The sequence below is a fragment of the Opisthocomus hoazin genome, chromosome 6 (assembly GCF_030867145.1).
Source record: "Opisthocomus hoazin isolate bOpiHoa1 chromosome 6, bOpiHoa1.hap1, whole genome shotgun sequence".
NCBI lineage: Eukaryota > Metazoa > Chordata > Aves > Opisthocomiformes > Opisthocomidae > Opisthocomus > Opisthocomus hoazin.
In genome coordinates this window covers 61,118,365-61,135,846 of record NC_134419.1, presented here as the reverse complement: position 1 = coordinate 61,135,846, position 17,482 = coordinate 61,118,365, and the positions used below count along the sequence as shown (strand labels likewise).

Here is a 17,482-nt window from a genome sequence, read left to right as displayed (position 1 = left end):
GCCCCTCCCCCCGCCGGCGTGCGGAGGAGAACGGAAAGAAAGAGGCAGAAACTGGTGGGTCGGGATAAGGGCAGTTTAACAGAACAGCAAACAGAGGGAAAACAGGAACAACAACGATACAAATAAGGAGAAAACACAACCACGAACCGTACAACAGCCGCTCTCCCGAAACCGGACCGGCGCTGCGCCCGCCCAAGCCGCGAGTGCGTTCCTGCCGCGCTGCCCCCCCCACCGGAACCCAGCGTGACGGCACATGGTATGGAATACCGGGCTCTGTTTGGCCAGGTGGGGTCAGCCCCCACCCCCCGGCTGTGCCCCTTCCTGGAGTCCGGTGAAAATTAACCCTGTTCTGGCCAAACCCAGGACACGGATATGTCCTTTCTTCCCTCAACAAGGCTGAATCATAGTTCTGTAAGAATTTTCTGCTAGCTTCAGGATTTTAGTTACCTTCCTAGAATCTGGAAACAGGGGGGAAGGAACCCAAACTCTCATCTTTGAATTTTTTGGGGGAACCAGAAAGTCCTGAACTTGCTGATAAATATTGATTAAGAAGCTTTTCACTGTCATCGTGATGAGTAGGAAACAAACTTTCACTGAGACTTAAAGTAGGGGAATTAAAGCTCTAATTAATTTCAGGAAAACACAGACAGTCAAGTCAGACAATTCTGCTTCACGTTCAAAAGAGAAGAGACTGAAAAATAGCTTTGACTCATCTGTCATTTATGCTGCCCTAATATACATGGACTACAGAACTCCTTATGAGAGCAAACGCAGACTAAGGAGGAATTCTCAAAGCTCATTATACGGTACTTGCAAATGAGTCGAAGTACTAAGTCTTTGATTTCTGGAGTTGCCAAACACTGGCTCAAATCCCGACCCGCTAGCACACAGCCTGCATAACTAGGACATACACCGAGGAAATCAACAGCAGAAAGGATTTTTTTCGTCCTTAAGAGTTCAGGGCAACAACAGAGCCACTTTGCACTTCACCATTCAGTAACTGCATCTCTAATATCTCTCAGACATGACTGTTCTGCACTGCAATGGTGAGCATGGTTACATATCCGCACAGTCCTACCCTTTTCTTTCCCTAGCCCTAAGCAGACCCTATTAGTCACCCTCTGGAGTGTATTGTGTGGGTCTCCCTGCCCCCCATGCAACAGATCCAGCACCTGCATGGCTCCACCTGGGTGTTCAGAGAGATGGTCAGATTTGGGAAGCTGTACAGCACATTGCATCTATCTGAAAAGATTAACTTTTCATTGTCTTCTTTTTGTCTTTGACTTAAAGAGCCCCCAAACCCTCAGCTCCCTGCTACAACACTGCATATCAGCCTAATCCCAAAAAAGATTTGTTACACTGCCGGCCAGGAGGGCCAGAGCAGGGGCAGGAGCATTTCGATAGAAGCATGTTCTCTAACCAAGCTAAAGCACGAGCAAGTGCCAGAGCTATGCATCACAGGGACAGTTAAAAGGTGTTTTTTTATTGCACCTTGAATTCTAGTGAGGAAAAAAGCCAGCTAACATTGACATTTCCTTCTTTTTGCTGCTTAAGCATGGGTGGGGAGGAGAGAGAGAAAAGAAACACTTTCATCTGGAAATGCTTTTCCTACATGATGTCATCTGAACATGGAGGATCAAATCCTCTGCTAACATAGACTGACATGAATCAATTACCTTAAAGCATCGTAACTGCATTAGACCTGGTCCAAAGCTTCTTCAGTCTTCTTTTGATCATCAAACAATATAACACTAGTTACTTTTGGCATCACTAGGATTCCTTCATTTCATTCCCAGGAGGCAAAAAACTGATACGGAGTTACATGGCTGAACAGGCATCCTCCTCCTTTGTGATCACTGAGTGTTCAACGTATGAGCTCTGTCTGAGTGGTGTTCCCCAGGGCTCAGTTTTGGGTCTGGTCTTGTTTAACATCTTTATCAATGATCTGGATGAGGGGATTGAGTGGTCCCTCAGTAAGTTTGCAGATGACACCAAGCTGGGTGGGAGTGTCGATCTGCTCGAGGGTAGGAAGGCTCTGCAGAGGGATCTGGACAGACTGGATGAATGGGACAAGGCCAACTGTATGAAGTTCAACAAGGACAAGTGCCAGGTCCTCCACTTGGGTCACAACAACCCTGTGCAATGCTACAGGCTTGGGTAAGAGTGGCTGGAAAGCTGCCCGGCAGAAAAGGACTGTGGGCTGCTGGTCAACAGCCAGCTGAACATGAGCCAACAGTGTGCCCAGGTGGCCAAGAAGGCCAACAGCACCCTGGCTTGTATCAGGAACAGTGTGGCCAGCAGGAGTAGGGAGGTGATTGTGCCCCTGTACTTGGCACTGGTGAGGCTGCACCTGGAGTGCTGTGTTCAGTTTTGCGCCCCTCACTACAGGAAAGACATGGAGCTGCTAGAGCGCGTCCAGAGAAGGGCAACGAGGCTGGTGAGGGGTCTAGAGAACAAGTCTTACGAGGAGCGGCTGAGGCAGCTGGGGCTGTTTAGTCTGGAGGAGGCTGAGAGGGGACCTTATTGCTCTCTACAACTACCTGAAAGGAGGTTGTAGTGAGGCAGGTGTTGGTCTCTTCTCCCAGGTAACTAGCGATAGGACGAGAGGCAATGGCCTCAAGTTGTGTCAGGGGAGGATTAGATTGGATATTAGGAAAACTTTCTTCACTGAAAGAGTGGTCAGACATTGGAATAGGCTGCCCAGGGAGGTGGTGGAGTCCCCATCCCTGGAGGTGTTTAAAAAACTTGTAGATGTGACCCTTTGGGATACGGTTTAGTAGGCATGGTGGTTTTTGGGTTGATGGTTGGACCTGATGATCTTAGAGGTCTTTTCCAACCTATGATTCTATGATTTTTGTTAGCTTTGTCATATTGAGCTGCCATAAAACTCAATACTCAAGTCAAATTTTATAATTATGCAATTAAAATCAGGAGTGAAACCTTCCACAGTCTCAACAGGAAACAGTCTAAGGTAATAGCTTTGGTGTTTTTTCGTAAGACGTACCTCAACTACATGGTTCTTCTATTTGGGTTTGATTTTGCTTTTGTCCCCCCAGCTAATAAACCCCTACTGTGTGGGCTGTTTAGAGGGTGCTGGTAACGTCATCAAGGCAGTGTCTGATCAATATGCTGGGAGCATACTAGCTAGAAAGGGGTTTATGCATCTCAAAAGGCACCAGAGGAACTGGCAATTTACAGCCCAAGGGGGCAGAAATCATCCTTTTTGTACAGCTCTGCAGTAGGTTGTGTTGACACCACATGGGATATCCATCACCAGGAGTTTCCAAGAGGAGAGGAAGAGGAAGAGAGGGAGAAAGCACCAGCAAGCATGTCATCGTTAGGGTTTAAGAATGTAGTCTCTCCTGCTTTGTGGAGAGAGAATGGTCTAGATTCCCTGTGATCCTTTCTATCTCATGTTCGGTATTTGCTTTGTTTGTTTATTAGTTTGTTTGTTTTTTAATGGATAAGGGCTAATTTATTCCTTTAATCCACAGCTAAGGAGCTACAGGCACCTCAAAGGTAAATCACAATTCATTTTGTGGTGGTTTTCTGGATTAGTAATTACATGTGGAAGAAAAACAAGCCTCTCATGAATTATACATAGTTATTGGTTTGATTTCAAAAGCTCTTGACATTGAGGGTATAAGTAATCTAATTAGTCTTTTGTACAACAAACCTTTCCTTTCTTCTAACAAGGATAATGCATTTTAATTATTATTGTGTTACCAAACCAGGCCACAAATTAAGTAAGACTTGATGCAGTTGATTGGCAATGTTAACATGGTATTTGCATTTAACGTAAGCATATTAATGGTTAAGTTTGGGGAACATGTTCTGCATGCTGCTTCACAATTTCTGCCTCCTATTCCACAGCCAAGGCCATGACACAAAGCACCCTCCCGTTGAGCAGGGCAGCAAGCATCCAGGAGACCTCGTGCACTTACAGGATGTTGTTACAAACTTGTCTCCAAAGGACCTTCTGTAGCTCCCTAGAGGAAAAACAGTGGTGATGTATCAGGCTGATCTTCATGATACTAGAGTCGTGTGTCTTTCCTGCCTGTGAAGAAGGTCTATACCACAAGACACTACTGTGGTCACAAAGACAAGCTGATAACATCTCACTGACCTTTGACTGTAGTTCTTGCATCCTTTTCCAAGAGAAGTAGTTCACTATAGTAGTTCGTAGCTAGATTTTTCTTCCCTTAAATATGCAGCGGAACAAAAAACCACCCTCCCCTTGTCCTTACAGTTCATACTTCCATGGCACCTCCTATTTTTCTTTGAGGTCATAACTTATTAATAGTCTAAAAATACACATTTTGTTTCCACTGCCTACAGCAGAGAATGTGTCTTGTGTCATTCTCAGCCTTGGAACTCCCTTGTGTCCCACCAGGTGCAAAGCAACTTTAATTTTGTTTCCTACTGCTAAGTAGAAACGAAAATATATTGGTTGGCAGTCATTTATAATGCAACTCTCTCAGAAGAGGAGCCCAGGGACTATTATTTTATAAAATCAGAAAGCTGTGAAGATAAGGGCTTGTCTAGCAAGAGATGAGATTTGCACTGTGGGTTTACAACTCTAAACCATGGGCTCAGAGACTTGAATTTTAAAAGACATTATGCAGTTTGGCACAGTCCAGAGTTCTTGGGTAAACTTGCATTTCAGGTGCTTTCAATCTGGATGAGCAAAGGAGAAGGGAGTCAAAGCTAAAGGAAGAAGCTGTGTTTTGGGTCTGGTGGGTCAGGAACAGCACAGGGGCAGGACAGACTCCCAGGTAGATCGGAGCAGGCAGAGGAGATGGCAGCTTGGCATGCAGCTGGATATGCTGTGAGCAGGCAGCAGGTAGCCTAAGGGCAGAGCTGATGACATAGAGTTTAAATTATCAGAACAGTGAAGTTAAGAGTTATTTTCTTTGACTTTATCCATGTTGCTTTGCAACAGTTCCATGTGGCAGCTTAGCATTCACTCTCCCTTTAACTTCAATGGTAAGTCTCTGCTGAGTGGACTTTTATAGGCCTGAGTGCATTTTAGAACTTTAAACAATAAATCTAAACAAAAAGGAAACCCTCATGCAAAGACTTTCCTTTTGGGCTTTATAGAACAGAAAATCTGTTCAAAAAAGTTTCCCCTTTCTGCTTTTCACTTTTTTTTTTAGTAAGTGCTAAAATATTCTGTTGTGATAATATAATTCGTAGTATTCCTGACTGTAAAATTCTGTGTCAGACCATGTCGTGATTTTAACCTTCTTCCTGAATGGGCAAGGCTAAAAATTAAGTATTTTAATTAATCTATTAAGTCAAATATTCCACATCTAGAAGTCAACATCGAAAGAAGCCTGTAGTTTTCTCACGTTATCTTGTTTCACACTAATTGTTAGAATACAAGAATTATTGAATCACTCAGTTTACCGATTTGGCAGCCACACGAATGAATACATAAAGACCTGTCGTTAAATAAGTTAGCTCTGATTAGAGCAAACAACCCTTTTCACCACTAAAAACTACACATACATGGACTCACACACACATGTACTTCTCTGTTGACCAAAAGCACTGCAAGAAGAGTGTTTTAGGAAGCATACAGCAAGTGAGCTGGGACTGCACAGGGTTGCACAGATGTGCAGGCTGGGGACTGAGGCTGTGCACCTTCCACGAGATACTAAACGCTACTGTGCCACTGTGTAAAAGCTGGAAGAAATTACGACTTGGATTCCTGCGCATGAAAACTTCAGGGAACCAGCATTTGTACTGAACCCAGTACCTGGGCCACATCTCTGGCCAGAACCAGAGAAAAAAGATCCAAAATAGGGCTCAATATGCTTGATCGTGTTGTCCCCCAGATCCAGAGCGGGTGCATATTCAAACCACAAAGGAATCTAATTTATTTGACTAGCACCATTTTGGCCAGTCATCCTAACACACTGGAAGAAAGGCGGTGGTTTGAATTTCTGACCTCTCCCATCTTCCAGGACCCCACAGACACTGGAAAGCTGGATCTGGACCACAGTCAGCACGAGTGGTGCATGCAACTATTTTTGTGTTTATTTTTCCTCATCTAACCTGCAGCTTTTGTTCAGCTTTCCTATACAACAGAATGGCTTGGTCTGCTACAGCGATGGACATAAAGGGTGTAGAGGGGGCAGTGAGATGTGCTGTCCTGCCCTCAGCAGAAGAGCGCTGTCAGCCTTTGTTGCCCACTGGAAGTTTCAAGCAGACATTTCTATCCCTGCCATTCTGCCCCACAGGCTTGAGGAGAGATGGTTTTGCCAGGATTTACAGGGAGCTTCTCATCCCCTTTCGAATCCTTCCTTCAAGCCTCTCTTATGCTTTAGCAGCAACATAAAGCTGACAGCTGTTTGGCACCTCGATGTCACTGCCATTGCCCCCATACAGTGGTGGCTGCCCACCATCCTGGGGGCTCTGGCTGCTTGTCTCCCTCACCATCACCTGTCTGCATGCCTGGAGAGGCAATTCCACCTCCCCACAGCAGGGACCAGCTTTGTCCTCTGCACCTGGGCAGCACCTGGTGCAGCAGGACTCCAGGCAACAACGCTAGCTCTGGGAGAACTAATCCCAGCCCCATCTGAGGGAAAGCAGAGCCTCTCATGGACCAGGCTCTTAACATGCAGAAAAAGAGCTTTCTGAATCTTTAATCAAGTGGGGTCACTGGAAGTTGTTTGAATTCATCATCCTTTGGAGAAAGATTTCAACGCCCAACATGCTCAAAGGCCACAAGACCTAATTCTGACTGTAGTTCTGCAACGGAAGTTGAATTCGGAAATACACTTCAGTAAACGCTTTTGTTGAAGAATTCCTCCCTTGGGAAGAAGAAATTGGCACAGAAAGCTTTCATGAATTCAGTTCAGATTTAGCATGTAATGGTGACCAAAGAGGAAAAACTGGAAAAATCAAAATACTTTGACATTTGGCTGACCTTTGTTTTGAAAATTGCCTAATGAATGCTAAACCAAAGTAAACTTTTTGATTTTTAGTCAAGTGAAATAGTTGCAGGTAAGGAGATCTCTTCCTTATTTTACTGAGAAAACAAATCCAAGAGAATTTCACTTTGAGTCAACCCATCATTTTTCTCGGATATTCCAGCTTAGCCACTCATCCAAAAGCCCCTGCTTATTTAAGCAGCTCTAATTGCAACCCACTCACCCTGATTATTTCTAGAAGCAGAGCTCTGAGGAGGTTTTTGTTGATGCTCAAAGGGGGTTGTTTCGTAGGTTCAACTGCACCAGAAAAACACCTCCATGTGCAATTTAAGAATGTAAACTTCAGTTATCCTTTAAGTTACCCTAGTTGTAGAATCAATTTCAGCTGTGTGGGCCTTCAGGAGACCAGGTATTCCTCCAATGCCAATGACATTTTTAGAGCTGAATGAAGGTTAAATGTTTAAATAATAATTTCTCCATAATAGAAGAACTTTCCAAGTAGGGTTGACAACTTTCTTGCACAAAATGTTATTTTTTTCTATAATTGGTGAAAAAGGGGGTAATGCATTGTTTCCACAACCCAAATTTTATTGGCAGAAACAATACTGATCAAAGAACCGTATGAAGTCCCATACCTTGAAAGCCTGTCCTTTCAGAATTAAGATGCTAATTTAATACCTCCAAAAATTATTGGTTTGTCTGAATCTTTGCCCTGCTATCTTGATGAAGTCTATTTGTAAAAACCATGCACTTGTTCAAATGTAAGGCTACAAGAACCGATTTTGGAATAGTAAAAGCTTTCTAATATTAAAAGGAAGTTTGGAGACGAAGAAAACTTGTCAGCCACCGTGAGAAGAAGTGGTGCTGTTATGCATTACTGAGGCTTTTTACTGCAAATTAACTTAGGATCAGTGGTAATTATTCTGAGTCTGGAAAACAAAGATGCTTTTAACAACTGATTCAGATACCATTCTCACTCCAGCTTGTAGGACTAGCAAAGATTTGACAATCAGTCAATAATTCTACATAGATGAGACACCTGTTGAATTGGTAATTTTATTGCAGCTTCTATGCCTTCTGACCCTAATCCTGTTTCATGTTTTTGTTGCCAGCAGTAAAAAGATACACTAATTAGCAGCAATAAAGAAAAGTTTACCTTTGACTGTTCGTCCAACAGCAGCTAAATGCAGTGACTATATGACAGTTTCAGACAAATAAAACCCAACCCTTGGAATGGACACATCAACTCTTCTATTTCTATCTTTTAAAAATATTTTTACTTGTGCATGTAGTGCTGGATTGTGTGGAAGAATGAAAGAAATACGGCTTTCAATGCAAATCTCAGATCTAAAAGCAATCTAGAGTGACCATTACGGAAGTTTCTTGTTTAAACCTTCGCCCTCCTACCACAGAAACTCCCCACACACACACGTGTGCTCTGTAGCTCGTCTTGTACTCTCAGCTATATCAGCTGGTGCCTGGGAGAGCAAACCTGTTATTATGAGGTGGGGGATCTCCCTGATTTCTGCCCAAGTTCGCAGGGTTTGAATGCATTCCCTTTTCCTCCACAACCTTGGGCTTTGGTTTTTGAGGGTGAGGAAGAGGAAGGGGATGTCAGCTGGGCTGCTGTAAAGTGATTTAAGAAGTTACCTGGAGCATTGCTCTTTTCTTCCCTTCCCTTTTCACTTTTTGCTTCAGGATATTAAAAAAAAATAGAAGATACATGACAATACAAGCTATATTTTGTATTAAATATTGCCAACAGATGAACTCTCAGATGTCACAAACAAGTAACACTTAGCACCATCTTTCCCAGTGAAACTGCTCATGCTTAGAGTTTTAGTATTTGTTTTCTAACCAGATTTTGAAATATTTGACAGTCACTGTTTTGGTGACCGTTCCTGGTATTAAGTGTAGACCCTAGGATAGCTGCAGAAAATCAAGAGCAACGTAGACCTGAATTTACATAGCAGTGAGTTTTAGAAGTGAGATGACTGGACACAGAAGCCTGCTTTGCATCTGCCCTCTTGCTTCAGTTTCAGAGGATGCCAACACAAGCCTGCAATGCCGTGATGTACTTTAGAATGAGTTTACAGCCGTGTTATTTTAGGGAATCCCTGTTGGGTGTTAAGTGAAGCTCGCCACTCCAGCCAGTACTGGTTGCTTTATTTAAGGGAAGGGGCTGCTGTGAGCTTCAGTTCCAGTTCTCTCCCTGGGCTGTCCCCCTTGCACCCAAACTGCTGTTCTGTTTTGTGCAACTTGTTTATAAGTTTGAGATCTACCTAATTATTCTAAACTACTCAATAAGAAGCTTGCATGCCTATCACAACAGGTGCAGGGGGAAAAGGCTTGGAATGAAAGGACAGAATGAAACATGGAAATGCCGTTGGAGGACATTAAGGTTTTTTGGAAGGGCTGCATGGGAAAGCAGCTACTATTTTTTTGCTAGTGTAAGGACTGTGTCCTTCAAATAGCCGCAGATGCCATGCGTGAAGTATTATTTTACATGGAACTGGAAGAGAAACTCTGCATCTTTACTGTCCGCCTGGGCCATGATCCTGCAAACATGTAAGTACTCGTACTCCCAGAGCAGCCGGTGCAGATGAAGCTAAGCAAAACTACAGTCCTTCTGTGACAAACTAGCACTCCTTTGGCTCCACTTTCCTGCTTTATCATATCATGACAGAGTGCCTGGCACAAATCAGCAGAGATTTTTTCTGGCAGCCTTATATTATAACCATCACAGAGAGATGGCCCAGTAAATGTTACCTGCTCACCGGCCCAGTAACTGGAATTCAGGGGATATACTGGTAACACGATCTGTTGCTTGGTTGGAGGCCATTGTTGCCTGCAGGTAGCTGCATTATTATTATCATTATTTTGAGACTATTGCAGTGACTGTCCTTTGTGGACTGGAAGACAATTGCTTCCCTTACTGAAGGATAAGCCCTTTCCTCTCATTCTTTTGCACGTTGCCAAACAACTACATAAGAACAGCAAGCAACAGAGATCATCAGCACAAATCTATTAGAACAAGTTTACATCTATAATTTTATGCTTTACTTGTTATTGGCTTTACTGGAAGGGCTGACTGCTAAAACAACACAGTGATCACCATGATAAAATGTGGTTATTTATTCATATTACTGTAGTACCTGAAAGCCTCCACCAAGAATTCCTGTTGCAGTGCTCGAGGCCTTATTTGAGGGACTTACCTAGCTGTCAGCTAGGTGTTATTCCTTAGTGAAGGCAGGCATGGTTATTATGTGCAGCAGGTTCAAGTGAGAGTAAATTCAACAGTCTGGGACTTCATGTGGCTGTAGATGCATTAATGGATTGGTGCACCAGAGGACCATGAGATCACACAGGAAAAAAGCGTTTAGAGGAAAGCAAAGGGCAGAGTCCAGGGAGTCATCACAGCAGTCAAATGAGATGTAATTATTTTGGAAAAACATGCATTTTAGGTGATTTCTCAGTTAATGCTCCCTCTTTTGCACTAAAACTTGTAATAATCAATAAAGTAGATGCATAGTGCGGTTGTGGCAGGAAAATATGTAGAAGAACATTTCATTTTCAGGACTATGTCAAACTCTTGATTTTTAGTTGAGTCCATCTTCTTTTCATTTTCCACTGTAATCATCTTCATTCTTGCCTGCTCATCTCTGCAAGTTCATACAGTACCCGAAGTGGAACATCTGCTTATCACTCATTATCTTTGTGCTCATTTATTCAGGGTTCTGGTGGAAGCAGGGCTCAAAACAGCAAAAAAGTGTCTTCAGTTTTATTTTATGGAAGGAATACTCCCAGCTGGGAACATCTCAGTTCCTTCCTTAAGATAAGGATCACTTTAGAGTACACCACCTCAGCAGGCAGCCAAGCAGGCATCAGTGGAATAAGCTACCTTCCTTGGTTATCTGCACTTGCTAGAATCTAGTATCAACACTTAAACAAAGAATGAATGCCAAACATGACAGGTAAATAACATTAAATGCTTTACATTTCCTGACTTCTCTCTTTAGAATTATTTTTAAAATTGATGGAAGTACTTCTAACTGTTCATATTTTTGTATTTTATGTTTATTGCAATACTTTTCCTTGGCAGGAAAGCAACTGTTGTTTGCACAGAAAGACAAAGCTATTAGAAGCAATTTATCCACATAAGCATTTATCTAGGTATTAATATGGCCCCCAGCTACATGAATGTGCTCTTATACAATAGGATTTAGTAATCTGCAAACAGATTTAACAAGTGCCAGCCAAGAGCTCCCTAAACAAACCTCCACACATGACAAATCAAATACACAATTCAAAAATAGAAACTCAGTATAAGGTTAATAGACTTTTATGGAAAAAGGATTCCTCTGTTTTGTTATATAAATCCCTGAAGACTGAAAGAACAGAAGAAACTGCTTGATAAACAGGCATAAAATTTCTATCCTGGAACAATTCAGTGACTCAAGAACTCACCTGAGACACCACAAACCTGGATTCACAACCTTACCATATCCTAATCCGACAAGAGCCTTGAACTCTTGGCCAGGGAAAATGTCCTAATCGGCAGCTATTTCCTGCTCAGCTTTTGTATTCTGGTAGTGGTGAGAACTTAAGGAAGAGCAAGTTTCCATGAAAAGATGAGATGAATCTGGTTCAGTGAATTGATACATTTGTATGGAAAGCCGATATACCAAAACAGTCCTTAGGAGTTCTGCTCCCGATGACCTGAAGGGACTTGGGAGCCAGGGCATGCAGAGGGAGGCTTGGCTTCCCAGGCAGCCTGCGGCAGCTGAGGCCAGCAGCACAGCCCCTTCCTGCGGGAGGGGTCTCCGCTTCGCAGAAAGCCCCTGTGAGAGGGTGGCCAAGGGCCTTTGGGGTCCAGCTTAGAGACAGTGGCAGGAGGAAGCCCAGAGAAGGCCTCCCAGGAAGACTGACACAGAAAACCAGCATGAAAACAAGATAGGTAATAAGAATCCATTCTAGTGGATGTTTAAGATCTGAGGGACTGCAAGAGATAAAAAGTACCTAGTGCGTTTTTGTAGGCAATAGACCCGGGTTACTTGAGATCCTATGATTTGGATTTAGGTTTGAAAGAAAGGAGAGGAGATAACATGAAGACTCTGAATTGTAGCAGAGCAAGGATTGAAAAATGGATGAATAGTTGGTGGGTGCTGTGTGAAATTTACAGTAGGCAGATGGAAAATGGAAATCAATCAAAGTGAAAGTGCCACGTGCAGCAGCAGTACCTACAGCATGAGCAGCAGAGGCACAAGGAGGAGAATAAGCTTATGCTGGGTGAACTTGGAGTTATTGGAAACTGGGAAACTAGAGTCTTCAGAGAAGGCTTAGCCTCAGGATTTTAAAATGAAAGCAGAGAGAATGAGAAATTATTTGGAATAGGAGAGAAATTGCAGCACCTTCTCTTTTACATTATAGAAATAAGAAAAGCAAGAAGTAGAAAAAGGCAAGGAGTAACACATGTTTACATTAATGATAAAGTTGTCTTAAAGAAGAAAGATCATCAAACCAGGATAAGAGCAGCCTGCAGATCGTTTTCTGTGAAGATGTTAAGACGCGATATGACCTCTCGCGCTTTACTTTGGACTGAAGATAGTTCTCCAGTTCCTGCCTGCTTTGAATTGGTCATTTTGATAACTTCATGTCATTACCTTAAAAATTACTTTTTCACCTGACCTGAAAACAAATAGGACTGGCTTTTACTGCAATATAAAATACTGGGATTGGTCTCGCAGTGCCTCAAAGGTTGGCAGCAAGAAGTTTTATCTCTTGCTATTCAGGGGCTAACAACTTGGTACAAATATCTAAAAGTTTTTATTATCACTCTGAAGAGTGTCACAATTTTAATAGCACAGTTTATTCACATGATAATAGCAAGGGAGCTTTATTACAAGATCACCAACATTTGCTGTTGGCGTCAAAGAGGACGGTCCATAATCCACACAGTAATGCACACTTGAAGCCTGATGTTGGCTGCTGTATACTTATCAACAATTAATCTTCTCTGAATGGAAGGAGTCAGGCTGTCACATCAGTACAGCCTGCTGAAAAAGCATGAGCTGAAGCTAAAGGAATGAGATTTGTCCAGGTGGCCATCAACCATTACACTGAGAAAACATAACCTGGAATCATGGGACATATGTAAACGTAAGCTAACCATTACTTGTTCTCAGCCAGCAGCAGAAAGACTGCGGGCATCCAGACCAATGCAATGCCACAAGGAGGACTGCACCGTGGTGATGTGAGCTCTTGGAGCACACTACGTAGCTGTGCATCACACTTGTATTTTCCAGCATAACTCTCCTCTTGTGGTATTTTTGTGGCAAGTATAAATGCACAAATTTGGTTTAGTGTGGAATATCTCTGGTATAAAACAATTTCAAAAGATTTTCTCCTAGCATAATTTGCCAGATTGTTTTCCACATTGCAAATGTTCGTATTCTCTAAGCTCTGAAGTCTGTCTCTTGAAAGTGAGAAAAATTCCCAAGAAGGTTTGTCGCAAGACAGATATCAGCACAGAAGTTTTCAGCCCAGGCAGTTGCTTAAAGTTTTCTTAAAATTAGTTTTAAGAGGTACCTTGTAACTGCCATTTCCACACTAATCCTTTCTGAGCCAGTTTGCACAAGTTCACTCCTTTCCTACCATATCTCTACCAACCACGGTTAATGCCTCTATGCCGTTCACATTTCTCCTACCCATCACATCTGATCTCTACCACTGTAATATCATGAGATTAAAGAATGGAAGGAACAAGATGGTGAGTTGTTCTGACTAAAGAAATAGGGATGGACCACATCTGAGATGAAGACTAAGGTAAATATTTTTTGAGTTCTTAATTTTTTCATAGCCAGTTGTTCACTCTTTCTTAATAAGACTCAACCTTAATAAGATGAATCAGTAGGTCTTACAAACAGGTTGGAGGGAACCTAAAAAATAATTTCTGCACCACGAGTAGCAAGCTAACTTCTCTGACTAGTGTGCCTCCTCTCTTCTTCCCCCCTATTTTAGACACCTGCTCACCATAGTCTTCATAGGCAAGTATTCTCCTATCCACTTTTTCCTTTTTTACCACACTCAGACCTCATTTGAAAAAAGCATGGGTGAATGCATTCTTTCAGCAAACAACAACACATAGCAAAACACATTGCTCATCATGAGGTAGTGCTTGGAGGTGTGCTTTGTACAGCTGACACCCTTGACAAAGATCCTCTCCATGTCCATGCAAGAAGATCAAGACACCCCTGAGAAATCTCATTTAACTTCCAAGAACAATTTCAGAGCTGGATCAACTGTTATATTCTTTTTTTTATTGAATTCCTAAGAGAACTGAAGAAGTTTGCTTAATACCTTGATAAGCAAAGCACGCTGATCCACAGAAATCTCTTCAGCTCCATCCTGTCTAGGTTCCTACATTCAGCTTATCAGCTGAGCGCCTTCCAGCCTGGCATTAGAAAACACAGCCAAAGTCTGTCACATGCTGTTTGTTCCCATCTTCCCCCCAGGCATGTGCAGTAGACTGCCTTGTTTTGGTAGTTTTTTTCCCTGAGAACATGCATATAGCCATATGTTTGTGTAGTAGGTTGGAGGCTGGGCTTGTTCAGCCTGAAGAAGAGAAGGCTGCGAGGGGACCTAATATATGCTTACAAATATCTGAAGCGTGGGTGTCAGGAGGATGGGGCCAAGCTCTTTTCAGTGGTGCCCAGCAACAGCACAAGGGGCAACGGGCACAAACTGAAGCACAGGAAGTTCCGTTTGAATATGAGGAAGAACTTCTTCCCTCTGAGGGTGACGGAGCACTGGAACAGGCTGCCCAGGGAGGTTGTGGAGTCACCTTCTCTGGAGAGATTCAAGACCCGCCTGGACAAGGTCCTCTACAGCCTGCTGTAGGTGACCCTGCTTCAGCAGGAGGGTTGGACTAGATGACCCACAGAGGTCCCTTCCAACCCCTACCATTCTGTGATTCTGTGATTCTGTGATTCTGTGATTCTGTGATTCTGTGATTCTGTGATTCTGTGACGCGTGCCTTGTTCTTGGGATATGTTTTGTTGAAAGCTGCAGTGATCTCTAGCTTGCAGAAGAATAATGTCTCAATGTCTTGGAGACTGTCCCAGGAAAGATTCATCTCCATTACAAACTTACATGTGAAAGTGCACTTACTGATCATGGGAGACCTGGAGGCTTGGCCGACATCTCGCTAGGATGCCAGTGTAGAGGAGTGGGAAACAGGTTAATTGAAAGAGTCTATGGCAGAAATCCCTGTTCAGTGCTACTATTGCTGAGGGTGCTGTGGGCACAGCTCTCCATGGCAAGACACCAGAGATACCTCTGTTCCAGATGTGCTGGAGCCTCCAGTGCTGTGGCATGGAGCGCGGATGCACAGCGCCTACATTCATGCAGGGCAGTGCCCATATCAGCTGGAGTGCTACTCATGGCCCTCCTAACAGCTCCACTGCTTTTGGAGTCCAGGGGAACAGCCACGCTGCACAGAGCTGCCCCGTGTGAAGTCCAGAGCGTAGTCAGTGATAGCTGAGTGTGCGTGGAGGAGGGGTTAGCCGTGCACCCTGTTGCAGAAAGAAGACATACCCTTTGAGAACAATATAAGGGTATCTGCATCTGTTCCCATCATGAAATATGACCCCCATTCAATGCCTGAAACAGAGGAGCAACTACTAGGAGTTTTGCATGTTAAACATGAGGGTCTGCAGAAGCTTAGAGAAGCATCACCACGTAAAGTGTAGGTGCAGCAAGAGGATCGCTCCCACTCTCAGAGAGCTGGTGTTGGAGAGGTCTCCCTTGCTATGCAGTGCATTGAGATATTTTGTTCACAACGATGGGCCCATTTAACAGGGCTGTTGCTGTACCAGATGACAAAGTTGAATAACTTCTCGTCCCCAGAGGCTGCTAACAGAGCTCTGTTACAGTTTAGTGCTGCGCTGGGAAAACCTGAGCTGTTTTCTCCAGTGGGCTATTAACAGAAGTTCTTCTCACTCTTTCACTGCTGATTGGGATGCAAGGCGCTCCTGCCCATGCCCTTCTCATGCTCTTCTCTCCTGAGAAGCTCTGCAGAGCTCAGCAGGGGCAGCAGTTCAATTTTTCTGCCCTGGGAAGCCAACACCAGCAGACCTCACCCACTCCCCAACGCTGAGAAACAAGAGCACTTTCAGCACAACAGCTAAAATCCCCTTTCCTCCTCAGCTCCTCAGCTTTCAGCATCTTTTCCCCACATTGAGTGAATAACAAAGTTTGCACTTGCCAAAGTGTTTTCAAGTTAAACTGAACTGGTTCCACCCTCCCAAAGCCATCCGTGCCGTCTTTTTACTTCACACAGCAGCACAACAGGACACCAGCTCAACTCTGCTCTTCTGAGATACCCTTTAAGGCATCTTCATGCAGATGAAAAAACCTGAACTTCAGATATCTGCAGGCACAACCTACAGTGGCAGATAATTAAACCACCAAGCAATACAATACTGTATGAGTTTGAGTATGGACCTGCAGGATTTCCTAGCCTAAAGCCAAAGCTGTGTAGGCCCTGTCAAAGATGAAAGCAGAGCTTTACACACTCGCTAGTCACAGCTGAGGATGGATTCAGAGAATGTCCAAAAAGAGAAAAAAACACTTTCTAGTGGGGAAACAAAAAGCAGAATGCCAGCACCACGCAGCTGTGAAACGAGTATGCCCAGGAGGCATACTCAATAGGCGCGCACCTACACAAGACAGACCACCAAGAATCAGTCCCATAAACCCTCAGCTGCCCCCTTTTCAGAATTGAGATCACCCATATGCTCTCTATAAGCCTCCAAGATGTACAACCATTCACACAAATAAGTGCTCATTCCCCCAGAACATCTAGGCATGAACTTCTGTCAGCCTGCACAAGAAACCAAGCCCCAAAGGAGCCTTTGTTGTCCTCCTCTGCAGAGGAAGCACACCCCTGCAGAGATTTGTTACGTCTCATTATCCACAAGGATCCCTGCCTAGACCAGTTACGTTATTATTTCTGTAGCTTGTCACACTCATTTCTCGCCCACCATCTCCTCCTTTGCACTCTCTCCATCATGGAAGCACTGGACTTGCTTGCCTATCTTATAAGCGCTTCCAGTTTGATCCCCTGCTCATTTTGCTCCATCTACTCCAGTGCCTTGTAAATGGTTTTTGCCTGCTTGTTTTAGGTAAGCACATCACCAGATCATTCTTATGGAGCTGCTATAGATATGCAAAGTTTGGAGAAGATAATAGAGAAGTAGCTGAATGAAAATGGGATGAAGGGGACTCTATTTCCCGATGTCATTTATTGTGATAGAGTTCAAGATCCCACTCTGCTACAGAGCTTTTCATTGCAAGACCTCAAAGCAGTGATTTTGACTTAGAACAACTGTGAAAGGGGAGCTCTTAGTTAACAGAGAACCTGGTCTTCCCATTTCTGCCATAGCCTCACCCTGGAGCCTCTGGCAAGGCTCCCAACCTTTTGTTGTTTGCTTGTTCAGCTCCGCTTTACATGTGTCTCCCCAGGAAGATGGCAGAGAGTGGTA

The 17,482-nt window shown here is 43.6% G+C and overlaps 1 long non-coding RNA gene across 1 annotated transcript in view; it reads left to right on the top strand.

Annotated features, from left to right (window-relative positions):
- The window catches only part of LOC142361637 (uncharacterized), a 29,647-nt gene extending 25,701 nt beyond the window's left edge, over positions 1–3,946 (top strand). Inside the window, exon 3 of the long non-coding RNA XR_012764277.1 lies at positions 3,874–3,946. This is a non-coding gene — a long non-coding RNA (uncharacterized LOC142361637). The remainder of the gene's footprint in view (positions 1–3,873) is intronic.
- The last annotated feature ends 13,536 nt before the right edge of the window (positions 3,947–17,482 follow it).